The sequence below is a fragment of the Pelophylax lessonae genome (assembly GCF_965119305.1).
Source record: "Pelophylax lessonae genome assembly, chromosome: 1".
In the NCBI taxonomy this organism is placed as follows: domain Eukaryota; kingdom Metazoa; phylum Chordata; class Amphibia; order Anura; family Ranidae; genus Pelophylax; species Pelophylax lessonae.
In genome coordinates this window covers 222,585,465-222,602,787 of record NC_138768.1, presented here as the reverse complement: position 1 = coordinate 222,602,787, position 17,323 = coordinate 222,585,465, and the positions used below count along the sequence as shown (strand labels likewise).

The 17,323-nt window shown below is 45.6% G+C and overlaps 1 protein-coding gene across 1 annotated transcript in view; it reads left to right on the top strand.

Annotated features, from left to right (window-relative positions):
- PTPN11 (protein tyrosine phosphatase non-receptor type 11) overlaps positions 1–17,323 on the top strand; it is a 113,645-nt gene that overhangs the window by 927 nt on the left and 95,395 nt on the right. The gene's annotated exons all lie outside the window — the stretch shown is intronic.

Below are 17,323 nucleotides of genomic sequence, written 5' to 3'. Positions count from 1 at the left end.
GGGGTCTGCCACGGGGACAAGTCCTGTACTGGGGGTCTGCCACAGGGACAAGTCCTGTACTGGGGGTCTGCCACGGGGACAAGTCCTGTACTGGGGGTCTGCCACGGGGACAAGTCCTGTACTGGGGGTCTGCCAGGGGGACAAGTCCTGTACTGGGGGTCTGCCAGGGGGACAAGTCCTGTACTGGGGGTCTGCCAGGGGGACAAGTCCTGTACTGGGGGTCTGCCACGGGGACAAGTCCTGTACTGGGGGTCTGCCACAGGGACAAGTCCTGTACTGGGGGTCTGCCACAGGGACAAGTCCTGTACTGGGGGTCTGCCACAGGGACAAGTCCTGTACTGGGGGTCTGCCACAGGGACAAGTCCTGTACTGGGGGTCTGCCACGGGGACAAGTCCTGTACTGGGGGTCTGCCACGGGGACAAGTCCTGTACTGGGGGTCTGCCAGGGGGACAAGTCCTGTACTGGGGGTCTGCCAGGGGGACAAGTCCTGTACTGGGGGTCTGCCACAGGGACAAGTCCTGTACTGGGGGTCTGCCACAGGGACAAGTCCTGTACTGGGGGTCTGCCACGGGGACAAGTCCTGTACTGGGGGTCTGCCACGGGGACAAGTCCTGTATTGGGGGTCTGCCACAGGGACAAGTCCTGTACTGGGGGTCTGCCACAGGGACAAGTCCTGTACTGGGGGTCTGCCACAGGGACAAGTCCTGTACTGGGGGTCTGCCACAGGGACAAGTCCTTTACTGGGGGTCTGCCACAGGGACAAGTCCTTTACTGGGGGTCTGCCACAGGGACAAGTCCTTTACTGGGGGTCTGCCACAGGGACAAGTCCTGTACTGGGGGTCTGCCACAGGGACAAGTCCTGTACTGGGGGTCTGCCACAGGGACAAGTCCTGTACTGGGGGTCTGCCACAGGGACAAGTCCTGTACTGGCACAAGTCCTGTACTGGGGTCTGCCACAGGGACAAGTCCTGTACTGGGGTCTGCCACAGGGACAAGTCCTGTACTGGGGTCTGCCACAGGGACAAGTCCTGTACTGGCACAAGTCCTGTACTGGGGGTTTGCCAGGGGGACAAGTCCTGTACTGGGGGTCTGCCAGGGGGACAAGTCCTGTACTGGGGGTCTGCCAGGGGGACAGGTCCTGTACTGGGGGTCTGCCGCGGGGACAAGCCCTGTACTGGGGGTCTGCCGTGGGGACAAGCCCTGTACTGGGGGTCTGCCGCGGGGACAAGCCCTGTACTGGGGGTCTGCCGCGGGGACAAGCCCTGTACTGGGGGTCTGCCGCGGGGACAAGCCCTGTACTGGGGGGTCTGCCGCGGGGACAAGCCCTGTACTGGGGGGTCTGCCGTGGGGACAAGCCCTGTACTGGGGTCTGCCCCGGGGACAAGCCCTGTATTGGGACCACTGTACTGGGGGCTCCCACGGGACAGGTCCTGTACTGGGACTACTGTACTGGGGGCTCCCACGGGACAGGTCCTGTACTAAGTCCACTGTACTGCGGGCTCCCACGGGACAGGTCCTGTACTAAGTCCACTGTACTGGGGGCTCCCACGGGACAGGTCCTGTACTAAGTCCACTGTACTGGAGTCTCCCACCGGGAGAGGTCCTGTACTAAGTCCACTGTACTGGGGGCTGCAATACTGTGCTGCTCAGTCCTGCCTGGTTTTTCTGTATGCTTTCTTTATACCATAAAAATCTTTGCTCGATAAAAAAATTGATTTACTGTGATTGTGAAGAGCAAACTCCTTTTTATGTCATCTGCATATGATTGGGTATTTGGAGTGAACACAGCTGGAATTTATTACTTTACTTTTTCGACGAGGGAAGGATCATGATGGCACTAAGTGGAGGTACTCCCCCATTTAGTCCTCCATCAGAGTAGGACTCAGTACAGATAATGTAGGATGAGCTGGTGGTCCTGATTGGTGATACTGCTCCATTCATACTTCAGTCAAACCTGGAACCTAGTGCAGATAATATTTGTTAAGCTGCTGGTCCTGAGTGGACATATTCCAGCATTCAGACCTTGGTCAGGGTGGAACTCGGTACAGATAATCAAAGATGGGCTCGGGTGTGTTGGAGTTCGTACGTACCCGATCCCACCAGGAAGCCAACACTGTGCTCCACTAATCACAGGCAGTGAGACCTTTCCTGATCCGCAGCTGCACAGATCAGGAAATGTCTCACTGCCTGTGATTAGTGGAACACAGTGTTTACACACACTGGCTGATATTTAGCCGGCCACTGCTGGAGCAGGGGAGACCACATGCTGAATACAATTTGGACAGTTACTGGTAGACTGGTTGAGTTTCAACAACTGTCTGGCTAGCTTTGGGTGTTCACTTCCAGAAGTGATGGAATCCTGTGTCCCCTGCCTCACACTGTTGTTCCTGTTCCCCCAGCATCATCAGAACACATCTGAAGCATAGAGGGTGGAGGATGAATCTACAGCGCACGGTCAGAAGGCTGCCGGATAGATGATTATACTTTTTTCTTTTATTGCAGGAAACTAGTGTTTTGATCTATTTAGAGGTCGGAGTCCTTTTAGAGACTCTGTAAAGCCATGGGGTGATCCGCTGATCACCTACTGATGAGAGCATGGAGGACGCTCGGCTGTATGGGCAGCTAGGTGTAAACAGACTCTGCCAGCCATTTATACCCGACTACCTCCGATCGGCCTACATGGAGGAGGACGGATCCCCTTCAATTTGTTTTTAGCAAATCATATCAGATTAGAGGTAGGCGGGTGTAAACAGACACAAGTCCATTTTCACCTATCGATGCATAGGGGTGAATGGACTGTCCGATCAGGTCTGCCTGAAAAACTAACAGGTGGACCTGATTGGAATGGTCATGTTAAAGGGGTCTAAGTTTTGGGAACAGATGAGACCTTTTTTTTTTTTTTTAAGTTATTTTGCCAGTTCACTTCCTGTCTCAGAGACCCAACAAGAAATAAGAGGCAATCTCTTCAAAGCAATAGGAAACCCTATTTTTGACAGCTGTAATCAGAACAGAATTCCTCAGTTGGAAATTTTTCCTCACTTTCTGTTCCTCTGACATTTCAAATGTTTGGATTTCCCATTATTGTCTGTCTTGGTGAATATGGTCACCAGGATCTATACTGAGGGTGACTATCCCAACACATAAAAACCTTCTGACAGAGATTCTAACCCTTCCAGACTCTAGCCCAAACTAAAACAAATCTCTTGGCTTTACATAAAGAAACAATGTTCTCTTGTACATCATCTGTCTTGACCATTATCACCAAGGTCAAAAGAGCCAGTTGGTCTTGTAGGTCTCCCAGGCCAAAATGTCCCTGTCATTCCCTGGTCACAGCTCCAAGTCTCCTGCTCCAAATGCTCTGCTTCACTGAACTAGGGTTTCCATATCCTGCACAGAGGAAGGCTAAGCAGCAATGAATTGCTCTATACATTTAGACAACACTTCTAAATGCACATCTGAGGGCAGGAGTTGACCCTAACAAAATTTGACCTAACAATCCTCTGAAATGGATTTTTCATAAATTTTCATTACTCTCCTAACTTCACAGAAGAGGAGCTTGTGACTGTTTTGTCAGAGATGTGACCAATTCTTATATACCTGTCAAGGTCTTACCTTGCCCTCCTGTTGGCAGCCATCTTGGACATTTGCAGACTGCTGCCTCTTATAGACTCTGATTGCATCATCACTTCCTGCTGCCTGGGCGTAGGACATTGAAGATGCCACACACCTGACTATATCTATCACCTGCTGGTGTTTGTGCTTCAAGGTGCATTTCTGCTAGAAGTGTGTTCCTCTGTGTATGACCCGGCATTGGCTGACGACTCTCCTGGCTCTCGACCCGGCATCGGCTGCTCATCCGGCTTTGGCAAACTACGCACTTCTGGATCTGACCCCCCAGCTTGGATTACAACCCGCTCCTGGACTTGACCCCGGCTTGTTCCTGCTCTCATTTCCTCACTGTTGCTGTGGGATTATGATTATTTTATTTTTCCTCCAATAAACTGCTTCATTTTACCTGCACTCCCATGTGGTCTGGTTTCCTGGGACCCTGACTGTACACAAGGGCCATGAATCCTGATGATGCAGGTGCTCCTACGCTTCCCATGCTGGTTAACATGCTCTTGCATCAGTTAGCTCAGGCGTTGCAGACGTTGCTTGCACGCACAGCACACCTTGCGCCTGGTGCTGCTAGGCTGGTGGTTCCTCCTGTTGTTGCACCCGCTGCTGCTCCTGTTTCTCGCTGTTACCAGAGGGATGACTGGTTCAGCCCCTCTCCCGCAGCGCTGTGGGGGGTGAACCAAGTCAGTGTCGTGGCTTCCTAAACCAAGTGCACCTTTATTTTGACATGGTTCCATGCCATTTCCCTCTGACATGTCCAAGGTGGGCTTCCTAATCTTGTTTCTCTCGGACAAGGCCTTGGCCTGGTTAAATCCCCTTATGGGAGAACGATAATCCCTCGATTCTCGATTACCCAAGTTTTGTTGCCTCTTTTCGTAGGGTATTCAATGTGCCTGCTCTCTCTTCCTCTGCTACTAAGCTGCTCCTGTCCATTCAACAGGGTATATGAACCATTGCCAAATGTGCCAACGAATTTCGTACCCTGGCAGCAGAGGTAGACTGGAATAATGAGGCTCTGGTGGCTGTCTTCTCTCATGGTCTCGCCGATGCATTGAAGGATGAGATTGCGGCCAAGGATCTCCCTGACAAGCTTGAAGCTCTCATTTCCTTCCTGGTTTTGTTCGATACCAGGCTCAGGGAGAAACCATTTTTTAAGGAGCGCCTGTGGAGGCCTCCTACCAGATTGGCTCCTACGTTTTCTTTCCCATTCATTCCTCCCTCACCTTCCACACCTCCTTGGGATAGTGCGTCTGGCTGTGAACCAATGCAGCTGGGGTTTACTCAACTTTCCAAGGCTGAGTGGGCCTTTAGAAGGAGGGAGGGCTGGTGCCTGTATTGCGGCTTTGATGGGCATTTCCTGAAATCTTCTCCTACCCTTTTGGGAAACACTTGCACCTAAGGTCCTATCGGGGGCAGATTTTAGGTGGAATTTCTTCGTCCCCAGTTTCCTGTAAAGATCAACCGCTAATCAGTTGTCCTCTCCTGGGCAGCCGGCTCAGTGGTTACTTAGGTGTAGGTTGACTCCAGTGCTGGCGGTTACTTTATTGACAGTACGTTTGCTGCTGCTAATTCCATACCCTTGCAGCCTCATGTTTCTCTGCCATTGATGGCAGAACCCTGCAACTGACACAGGTTTCCCACAAGACTGGTCCGGTTGATATGGCGATAGGGGCTATTCACAGGGAGTGGACCTGTTACTAGGTTATATTGTCCCCACACTACCCCGTCCTTTTGGGTTACCTGTTGCTTCAGAAACCAATTGGCAGTCGTCGAAATCCTCTCTTGCTATAGGTTTTTAGGGTGATCTCGCGCAATGGAAAACAAGAGAGAGGGGGGTATACTGTGTAACCCAAAGAGAGTTTGCTGCCTACCCAGAAACTTTTCACCAAAGTGAGAAGCCAGAATAAATATAGCATGATGGTATGGGTAAGTGGCGCTTCTCTATAAGATGTATGCAAATGTAGTGTATAATATATATTCAACCCAGATATAAATGATTACATATGCAAAATTATACAATATGTAAAAAAATTATCAAATATAAAACCAAGTGCTAGTGTCCACTCGTGATATAAAATCATATGAGCCAATAAAGTGACATGTGCATCAATGAACTAAGAGCCGTTTTAAAACCATATATAATAGTGCAATATAGGTGCAAAGTGCATAAATGTTGCTATTTTTTAAAAAACGTACCACATTGTGCAAAAAAAGTAACTGAATTGAATCAATTAAGTGATTGTAAAATTAAAAGTCCGGAACATATGCTGGTTGTAAATATAATACAGTATGTCAGTGTGTTGAAACCAGTCTTTATACAAAGCACTTAAAGGTGCTACTGTGCAAGTGCCAATCTGTGCAATCCGTGAAATTCCATGCAAAATGCAGGGTGTATCTGTTGAAGTATTAATACTTGGCCTTTTGCTGTGCTCAGTGCGGTGTACCGCGCCCCTAAAGAAACGCACTCACCGCAATGCTCTCCCCAAAAGGGGTGTCAAGCCTGCACAGCAAAACGGATGGTCCTGTAGGTTCCCTCTGGGTCCGTAATGCCTGCCAGATGTTAGGAGATGCGTGCCCTCAAAACCTCGGGATGGTCATCAAATGGCCCCAAACACAGAAGGTAGACATTCCATAGTGTAGTATGTTTAAGCGTTTATTGCAAAAAATTTATACATCCACTCACATTCAGGTTTCCAGTCAAGCGTTGGTGGTATAGCGTCCACGCCGGATGTCCGGGTGTGGATGCGTTCCAGATGCGTTAGGAGCTTGCCTCAGTGTTTACCAAGGAGGTCTTCTGTTTTACATCGTTTGCCTAGCAGATTGTCTCAGACTGTGGGAGCCAGTTTGTCTCCAGGTTCTGGCGCGCCTTTTGCTCCCAGTTGGGTATTCGACTCTTCTTCTCCTCGGCCTACCATCCTACCATCCGCAGTCCAATGGTGCCGCTGAGCGCTCCAACCAAGCTCTGGAGCAATTTCTCCTCTGCTATATCTCTGACCATCATGACAGTTGGGTTGATCTTCTATCCTGGGTGGAGTTTGCCATCAACTCGCTTTCCGGAATGTCTCCGTTCATGGCCAATTATGGGTTCCAACCCGTTGTGTTGTCCGAGTCATTCTCGGCACAGGGCATCCTAGCTATGGAGAATCTTCTTCGAGCTCTCTGTTCCTCTTGGGTGCAAATTCAAGAGTCTTTACGGGTCTCTGCTCCTTTGTACCAGATTGGGGAGATAGTGTAGTTGTAGACTGGTAATCTCAGCCTCAGGGTGCCTACTCCAAACCTTTCACCCCGTTTTGGGCCTTTTGGCATTCTCCGTAAGGTGAACCCGGTGGCCTATGCCCTTGATTTCCCCCCCCCCCCCCGGAATGCGTATCTCCAATGTCTCATGTGTCACTTTTGAAGCCACTGCTTTGCAATCGCTATACTTATATACTTATTCACTTCTTCACTCGTTTCATTCCTATGGGCAATGATGAGGAGTATGAGGTTAGCAGCACCTTGGATTCTCGTCTGTTCCGAGGTCAGATTCAATACCTGGTGCACTGGAAGGGTTATGGTCCTGAGGAGCGCTCCCGCTGATTCCTCCAGAAACCGATTTTTGCTCAGTGTAGGAGGGGCTGTTGAGGGAGGGTACTGTCGAGGTATGATCTTTCCCTCCTGTTGGCAGCCATCTTGGACATGTGCCAGACTGCTGCCTCTTATAGACTCTGATTGCATCATCACTTCCTGCTGCCTGGGCATCGCACATTGATGATGTCACACACCTGACTATATCTATTACCTGCTGGGTTGCTATCATTGCCCTTGTGTTTGTGCTCCAAGGTACATCTCTGCTCGCAGTCTTTTGTTCTCTGTGTTCCTCGGTGCATGACCTGGCTTGGCTGGCGCCTCTCCTGGCTCTTGACCGGACATCGGCAGACGACCCGACTCTGGCACACTACCCACTTCTGGATCTGGCCCTGACTTGGATTACTACCCGCTTCTGGACTTGACCCTGGCTTGTTCCTGCTCTCATTTCCTCACTGTTGCTGTGCGATTACTATTGTTGTTGTTTCCTCCAATAAACTGCTTCATTTTACCTGCACTCCCGTGTGGTCGGGTTTCTTGGCACCATGACAATCCCTTACCAATGTGTATCTGCTGTAAGTGTGTGATAAGCGCGGGCCGCTTGGGGAAATTTGCTCCCAATCGATCTGGCCCGACTGAATGGAAATGTAGCGGTGGACCCTTTAGAGGGTCTGGGCTGCTACCTTGAGGTATGGCCTAGTGGTCGTTTACAAAGTTTCTAGTGGCAGTAGGTTAAAGGAGCGCCCGATGTCAAAAATAAGAATCCAACTTGGATCAAAAGATCGTCTTTTTATTGATAGCTTTAACATGTTCTGTTACTAACGCGTTTCGGGGAAACAGAGACCCCCCCCCCCCCCCCCCCCTTATTCAGGGTGTTGGGATCTAAAATTTTGCAAATAAAAGAATATCACAAAAGAATATCACAAAAGTTATGCATGTAAATTTGATTATGTGACAAATAAAAAGGCTAAATTCATTCCACTTGTGTTTAATTTATTAATTTAAATTGGAATATAACTAGTAGAGAACATAGACTTTTTAGGCACCATTCAACAGAAAAGTGTTTTATAAAAATAATACATTTTTTTTACATACAAATATCACATAGGAGAAATTAAAAAAATCGTATAATGGATAAAGTTTATACTCTTCAAAAAACAAGCTACTACATAATCTCGAAGCCCAGACTCATCCCATGGGCTGTCAAGGTTCCAAAAGTATTGGCGTGGGTTCAAGTAGCTTGGAGCTCTACATGTTTTGCGGCATATCACTTCTTCAGTTACCAGTGGGGTACCTCAGGGATCTGTACTGGGACCAATTTTGTTTAATATCTTCATAAGTGATATTGCAAAAGGCCTCGATGGTAAGGTTTGTCTTTTTGCTGATGACACAAAGATATGTAACAGGGTTGATGTTCCTGGAGGGAAACGCCAAATGGAAAAGGATTTAGGAAAACTAGAAAAATGGTCAGAACTCTGGCAACTGAAATTTAATGTGGATAAGTGCAAGATAATGCACCTGGGACGTAAAAACCCAAGGGCAGAATATAGAATATTTGACACAGTCCTGACCTCAGTATCTGAGGAAAGGGATTTAGGAGTAATTATTTCAGAAGACTTAAAGGCGGGAAGACAATGTAATAGAGCAGCACGAAATGCCAGCAGAATGCTTGGATGTATAGGGAGAGGTATAAGCAGTAGAAAGAGAGAAGTGCTTATGCCGCTGTACAGAACACTGGTGAGACCTCACTTGGAGTATTGTGCGCAGTACTGGAGGCCATATCTCCAGAAGGATATAGATACTCTAGAGAGAGTTCAGAGAAGAGCTACTAAACTAGTACATGGATTGCAGGAAAAAACTTACCAGGAAAGGTTAAAGGACCTTAACATGTATAGCTTGGAAGAAAGAAGAGACAGAGGGGATATGATAGAAACTTTTAAATACATAAAGGGAATCAACTCGGTAAAGGAGGAGAGCATATTTAAAAGAAGAAAAACTACCACAAGAGGACACAGTTTTAAATTAGAGGGGCAAAGGTTTAAAAGTAATATGAGGAAGTATTACTTTACTGAGAGAGTAGTGGATGCATGGAATAACCTTCCTGCAGAAGTGGTAGCTGCAAATACAGTGAAGGAGTTTAAGCATGCATGGGATAGGCATAAGGCTATCCTTCATATAAGATAGGGCCAGGGACTATTCATAGGATTCAGATATATTGGGCAGACTAGATGGGCCAAATGGTTCTTATCTGCCGACACATTCTATGTTTCTATGTTTCTATGTTTCAGGAGCTTGAGTACATATTCTAAATAGACAGAAGTATCCAATGGAAATCTTTTACACATTAATATTGTTTATTATTATTATTATTAGTATTCTATAAGATTTTATATAGTGCCAACAGTTCAGGCAGCACATTACAACCTGAGGGCAGACAGTACAGTTACAATTCAATACAGGAGGAATCGGAGGGACCTGCTCGTAGAGTTTACAATCTAGAAGTAATATATAGTTTGTACATACATCATTTCCTCATGTGGATAGAGCAGTGTTTAATCCCATTTTCCGGCCATGAACAGAAGTTCAAACTGCTCAAAGTGCACATTCGGCAGTCAAGTGGATGCGGGGACACCTAATATACATACAGAATCCCAACAATCGGATGCACCTTTGCAGACTAGCAGATAACTGTAATATACAGTGATAATAGTATGAGCCAACAAAGAGAAATGACACTGGTGGGCAAATACAACCAAATAGCTTTACTCTACAAATCACAAGGGAGAATAAGGCTCCTTTCACACGGCCGCTCCGTGTGTCCGCAAATCATCCAATCCGTTTGCGGATGATTTGCGGACATAATGTAAGTGAATGGCACTGCGGGTGTCAGCGGAATACCACCCGCTGACACCCGATTTTCCTCCATTCAGTTCTGTTCCGTTTTTACAAATGGAACAGAACCCATTTTTTCTTCCGTGTAAAACACGGAAAGGAAGGAAAATCGGGTGTCAGCGGTGTCATCCGCTGACACCCGCAGTGCCATAGACATACATTATGTCCGCATATCATCCGCAAACGGATGGGATGATATGCGGGCACACGGAGCGGATGACAGAAATGTCATCCGCTCCGTGGTAAAAAAAAAAAAAAAGTCCCGCAGCGGACCTTTCACACGGAGCGGCCGTGTGAAAGGAGCCTTAGAAAAGTTAGAGATATCCAGGGAAAGACACAGGAAGGAGAAGAAAGGAGAGGTGGGGGGGGGGGGGGTAGACAAAGGAAGGAGCAGAGGGGGTTTAAAGAAAGGAGTTTGGAAAGGAGAGAGAGAGAAATGTATTTTTATAAAACACTTTTTTGTTGTTTTGGTGCCTAAAAAGTCCACATTCTCTGAGTTGATTTCCAGACTAATTAGAATGTGGCACTTTTGCTACTTTCATATACAGTACAGACCAAAAGTTTGGACACACCTTCTCATTCAAAGAGTTTTCTTTATTTTCATGACTATGAAAATTGTAGAGTCACACTTCAAGAGGTAGTCACCTGAAATGGTCTTCCAACAGTCTTGAAGGAGTTCCCAGAGATGCTTAGCACTTGTTGGCCCTTTTGCCTTCATTCTGCGGTCCAGCTCACCCCAAACCATTTCGATTGGGTTCAGGTCCGGTGACTGTGGAGGCCAGGTCATCTGGCGCAGCACCCCATCACTCTCCTTCTTGGTCAAATAGCCCTTACACAGCCTTGAGGTATGTTTGGGGTCATTGTCCTGTTGAAAAATAAATGATGGTCCAACTAAATGCAAACCGGATGGAAAAGCATGCCACTGCAAGATGCTGTGGTAGCCATGTTGGTTCAGTATGCCTTCAATTTTGAATAAATCCCCAACAGTGTCACCAGCAAAGCACCCCCGCACCATCACACCTCCTCCTCCATGCTTCACGGTGGGAACCAGGCATGTAGAGTCCTTCCGTTCACCTTTTCTGCGTCGCACAAAGACACGGTGGTTGGAACCAAAGATCTTAAATTTGGACTCATCAGACCAAAGCACAGATTTCCACTGGTCTAATGTCCATTCCTTGTGTTCTTTAGCCCAAACAAGTCTCTTCTGCTTGTTGCCTTTCTTTAGCAGTGGTTTCCTAGCAGATATTCTACCATGAAGGCCTTATTCACACAGTCTCCTCTTAACAGTTGTTCTAGAGATGTGTCTGCTGCTAGAACTCCGTGTGCCATTGACCTGGTCTCTAATCTGAGCTGCTGTTAACCTGCGATTTCTGAGGCTGGTGACTCGGATGAACTTATCCTCCGCAGCAGAGGTGACTCTTGGTCTTCCTTTCCTGGGGCGGTCCGCATGTGAGCCAGTTTCTTTGTAGCGCTTGATGGTTTTTGTGACTGCACTTGGGGACACTTTCAAAGTTTTCCCAATTTTTCGGACTGACTGACCTTCAGTTCTTAAAGTAGTGATGGCCACTCATTTTCCTGTACTTAGCTGCTTTTTTCTTGCCATAATACAAATTCTAACAGTCTATTCAGTAGGACTATCAGCTGTGTATCCGCCTGACTTCTGCACAACACAACTGATGGTCCCAACCCCATTTATAAGGCAAGAACTTATTAAACCTGACACGGCACACCTGTGAAGTGAAAACCATTTCAGGTGACTACCTCTTGAAGTGTGACTCTACAATTTTCATGGTCATGAAAATAAAGAAACTCTTTGAATGAGAAGGTGTGTCCAAACTTTTGGTCTGTACTGTACATCCACAGTACCACCCTGTGGTGATGTAATTAATATGATTAACTATTAATTTAAAATATTGCAACATACTTGGGGTGATTCAGTGAAACAGTTGCAACATTTTTCTGGCAGTACGGCTCTATTCTAACACCCTTACCCTTATTCCTGAAAACCTTGTGATAGTGTAGTTAAATTTTATCTATAGATTAAAAAAAAAGTCTTAATTTTTTGATACAGCAGGGAAGGGGTAGACCTGCTAAGCATTTATTTCAGTCTGTGATTGGGAACATTTGTCCCCCTATTTCCCTGGTGATCATTGTCACCAAGAGCGAAAGTAAGGGGAAATCCAAAGTTTTAGAGTTGTCCCCAGATCAATAGGTAAGGGGACACCTTGCAATGCCAACACCTGTTTCAGGGACATCAGCGAGGGCAGTTCCAATCACTTTGGGGAGATTTCCTCTAACTTCCTGTTGAATCTTTGGGACAGGATGTGAAAGTAAATCTCGCCAAGAGCACACAGATAGTAAAAATAAACCAGTAGGTGTTTTAACCCTCCCCTACTCTAGCCAAAGCGTAAAAAAAAAATAAAATAAAATTAAAGTTTGGCTTTTCGTACGCTTTTATGTTTTCTGACAGATGCAAGGGGTTTAGGTAGTTTTTAAAGTGGTACTAAACTAAAAGCACTATTTAAATTATTTTTTAATGAACTAAAATCACACACCAATCCATGTCTCCATTATTTTGTTTGTTTTGTTGCGAAATCACTGACCATCTTGAGTGAGGGGCTGAACATTGACAATAGGTGGAACCTGATGGGGATGCTTAGAGACTAGTTAAAGTATTACTAAACCCAGGAACGTGAATTCATTATAACTGGTCTCCCACAGTACAAACAACATGGAAATGCAATTGTTTTAGTAAATATAAACTGCTAAATACCTTTTTATTATCAGCGGTATATAGCAGTCTTGTGATTTCTATCATTGTCTTGTTAAAGCTTGTAGGAGGAGTTTTCATTCTACTCTGGCTGTTCTATGAGGCTGAAGGACCCCTGACCCTCTGTCTGGACAATGCTGATTAGCCCTGTGCTAATCATATGCACCCTCCCAAGAAGAAAAAAAAAACTAGCAATACACACCAAACTGAGCATGTGCAGAGTGTCTCCAAAGGTTCAGTCTTATCAGGAGATGGATTAGGGACAGTGGAAGAAGGGGAGAATTAGAAAAGAAAGGATCAAACCGCTTTTTTACACAGTGCAGAGGATAAACCCCTTAGGTTCTACAGTGAGCATAAAGGGCATGCTTTACTGCATTTACAGGCTGATTTTACCATTTGTGGGTTTAGTAACACTTTAACAATCGGGTCCACCACCTTTGTGATTGGCAGTGGGTGGATTCCTTAACTGCTATTAGGCTGTGAACTACTCTCTGAGATTCTCATCAAGCTTCTTCCACCTCCAACAAAGCTCCTGGGCCAACATGTCTGCCTTTGCGACATGCTATCTGGCCGAATGAGGAGCTGGGTAACACTAATGTTACATGAATCCATGTTGTAAGCATTGGTAATTGTGGTGCCGTTGCGTGACAAAATGATATCTGTGTCTATCACCAGGGCTTGACAAATTTGCTTTGAATCTAGGAGCCATCCAAAAAAGTTAAAGAGGAAGTAAACCCTCCTCGGCAAGTTGTACCTATAGGTAAGCCTATATTAAGGCTTACCTATAGGTACTGTAAATATCTCCTAAACATGCACCGTTTAGGAGATATTTACCTTTCATGCAGCCAGTGACGTCACTGGCGCATTCGCTCTGAAGGACCGGCCGCTCGTGCCGTTCCTTCAGAGTCCCGTGCCGTGACCATCGGCTCCCGCGCGCGGGAGTGACGTCACCGCGGCTCCGGCCAATCATGTCGCCCTTCATACAGGTGACTGAGCGGCACGGCGGGGGCTCGTTGTAAGGTAAATATTTCATAATGAGCTAGTATGCGATGCATACTAGCTCATTATGCGTTTTCTCTTGCAGGTTGTAAAAAAAAAAAAAAAATTTTTCAAACGAGTTTACAACCTCTTTAAGAGCCAGGTTTTTTTGGTATGACTCCATGACGAGGCCGCTCAGGGAACTGTCAGATTTAACTTCTGAAGTCATATATTGTTTTTGTGAAGAATGATTTTATGATTATACTGCAGGGGAATATTTTACTGGATGTATGGATTGTATTCATTATATTAAGTCCCATTTTACATGCATTTATATTTTCTACCCATTTAGTTGCAGACCAAGCTGACCAGCAACACTGACTGGAGTTGTGACAAACCATGTAGCAATGGCAGGGGGGGGTTTAGTATACTTTTAAAAGGGTAGCTCTTTCAACCTACCTAGTTCATACCATTATCGCTATTACCAGCTTTCCCATGCCTTCCGTGCTCAGTTCCCACAAGCGACCCCATTGATTGAACAATCAATCCTGGAGAAGGTACTACGGTCTGATTGTTCAGAAAAACCCACCTAGATTGTACTCCCATTTCATTTGTTTCTTTCCCAGCATTGGAGGGCCTCACAGCGAGATGGCTGAGGGATATACCTGATCTGGACAATGATGACTGGGACGATGTGTGGGACTTCCCTTCCGATCTTTGGTTTCCTTGAGGGGCCGCCTAATTCAATTTAAATTGGGGCACCAAGCCTATTCACCCCGTACAGGCTTCACAAAATGAATTCCACATATCCCCCTGAGTGCCGGCGGGGTGGTGTGGTTGCGGTGACTTTTCACACACATTTTGGACCTGTCCACTCATTACCAGATTCTGGGAAGAGGTTTCCACCCCTTGCAATCCTCAATGTCCATTTGTCTGCTGGGACTTTTGGAGGATCTTCTGCCCACAGTGGCAGAGCAGACGCTAGTCAATCTCATACTATTTTATGTCCGAAAAGCCATTGCCCTGTATTGGAAAAAATCCACACCTCCTACGCTTCCATTTTGGAAACAACTGATTAACCGCTTACCATTTTATAAAGACACTTCTACTAACAGGAGATGCCCCCGCAAATATGGTAAGGTTTGGGCTAGAGCTGCACGATTAATCGTAACAGAATCGAGATCGCGATTCACTCCCCCTGAAGATCTTAACATGACACTTGCTCAATTCTTTACATAGCTGTGAGGGAGCAGCTGTCAAAAAAAAAAAAAAAAGCCTTCCCACAAAAGCCTATCAGCATTAGTCTCCCACTGAACTGTAAACACAAATGATTACATTGTATCTTTTCTTTCCCTCTGCCGGAGGAAGAAAGTTTAACCTCTTAAAGACTAAACCTTTTTCCTACACTTGTTGCTTGCAAGTTAAATCAGTTTATTTTTCCTAGAAAAGTAGTTTGAACCCCCAAACATTTATATATATATTTTTTAGCAGAGACCCTGCAGAATAAATTGGTGATTGTTGTAAATTTTTATGTCACACTGTATTTGCGCAGCAGTCTTTCAAACGCAATACACTTTAATGAATAAAAAAAATAAAACAAAACCGTAAAGTTATCCCAATTTTTTTATAATGTAAAAGATGTTGCACAGAGAATCGTGATCTTTATTCCAAGCAAAATAATCGTGATTCTCATTTTGGCCAGAATCGTGCAGCTCTAGTTTGGGCTAAATGGTTGGCAGAGCCTTCTACAGCTTCAGACATCTCCACAAGCCCCTAAGTATTGTATCAGCATGCCTTCCCTCATAGTGATTACATGGTGCTGATGTCATCATGGCATGTTAAATGTTGTGTTTTTTTTTTTTTTTTTTTTTAAATGCTTGTTTCTCTTTTGTATGACCGACACAGCTCCTGATTCTTCCTAACCATTGGGTTATACCAGCGCTCGACAAACCCCAGGTGGCATTGGCGACTAGAATTAGCAGTCTGGCGCCTGGGTTACACTGCGGCAGGTGTCTTGTTGCCAGACATCCCAAGTCTCCTGCGAGGTTCTGGAGTCTCCCACATGCGGGCTGCGGCTCCCTGACACCAGCAAATGCAATCCCACACCTCGCAGGAGACTTGGGATGTCTGGAGACAGAACGGTGACTGTCAGCTGTGACTAAAGGATCAATAAACCAAAAGTCCCAATAACAAATATATAACAAAAAGTGCAACGCTATCAAATATGGATTATGAAGATGATATCGAGGAGAGCAGTCCACAGGTGCAAATTATGGTGAAGCATGCACAAGATATAAACATTCAGTGCTCTTCAATGTGCTGGTAATCCTCCACCCAGTCTCATTAGCCTCTCACCTCACACTTAGCCCCTATGTCACCAGACGGGCTAGTAAGACATAAAAACTTTCTCCAAGAATATCACCAATATAGATCAGATCAGTATTCCTCTTCATCAGAAAATAAGGCTCACAGGTAACAGATCACAGGTCCATAAAGCGGGTCACAGGTCCATAGGAAAACAAAGGTCCGGACATAGTACATTACCGCAATAAATTACTTTATTGAACATAGCATAAAATCATAAAATTACCTTGTAAAGCACTATACAAGTGCATGTGATGAGCAGATCGAATTACACACAGCGGTCTCGACCGCAATGGATGGTGGGTGACGTCACTGGCCCCTCCTCCTTCGCACACATTACATCCCACTAGGCGGGACTTCATCAGACCGCTGTGTGTAATTCGATCTGCTCATCACATGCACTTGTATAGTGCTTTACAAGGTAATTTTATGATTTTATGCTATGTTCAATAAAGTAATTTATTGCGGTAATGCACTATGTCCGGACCTTTGTTTTTCGATGGACCTGTGATCTGTTACCTGTGAGCCTTATTTTCTGATGACGAGGAATACTGATCTGATCTATATTGGTGATATCTTTGGAGAAAGTTTGTCTTACTAGCCCGTCTGGTGACACGGGCTAAGTGTGAGGTAAGAGGCTAATGAGACTGGGTGGAGGATTACAAGCACATTGAAGAGCACTGAATGTTTATATCTTGTGCATGCTTCACCATAATTTGCACCTGTGGACTGCTCTCCTCGATATCATCTTCATAATCCATATTTGATAGCGCTGCACTTTTTGTTATATATTTAACGGACAATTGCTACTGTCATGCGATGCTGTACCCAAATAAAATTGATGTCCTTTTTCCCCACAAATAGAGCTTTCTTTTGGTGGTATTTGATCACCCCTGCATTTTTTATTTTTTGCACAAAAAAAGAGCAACACTTCTGAAAAAAAAAAAAAAACAATATTTTTCACTTTCTGCTATATAACATTTCCCCCCCCCCCCCAAAAAAAAACTGTAAAAATATTTTTTTTTTAACATTTTAGGCCAATTTGTTTTTTTGCTACATATTTTTGGTAAAAAAATTGCAATAAGCGCATTTTGATTGGTTGCGCAAAAGTTATCGCGTCTACTACTAAGGGAAAG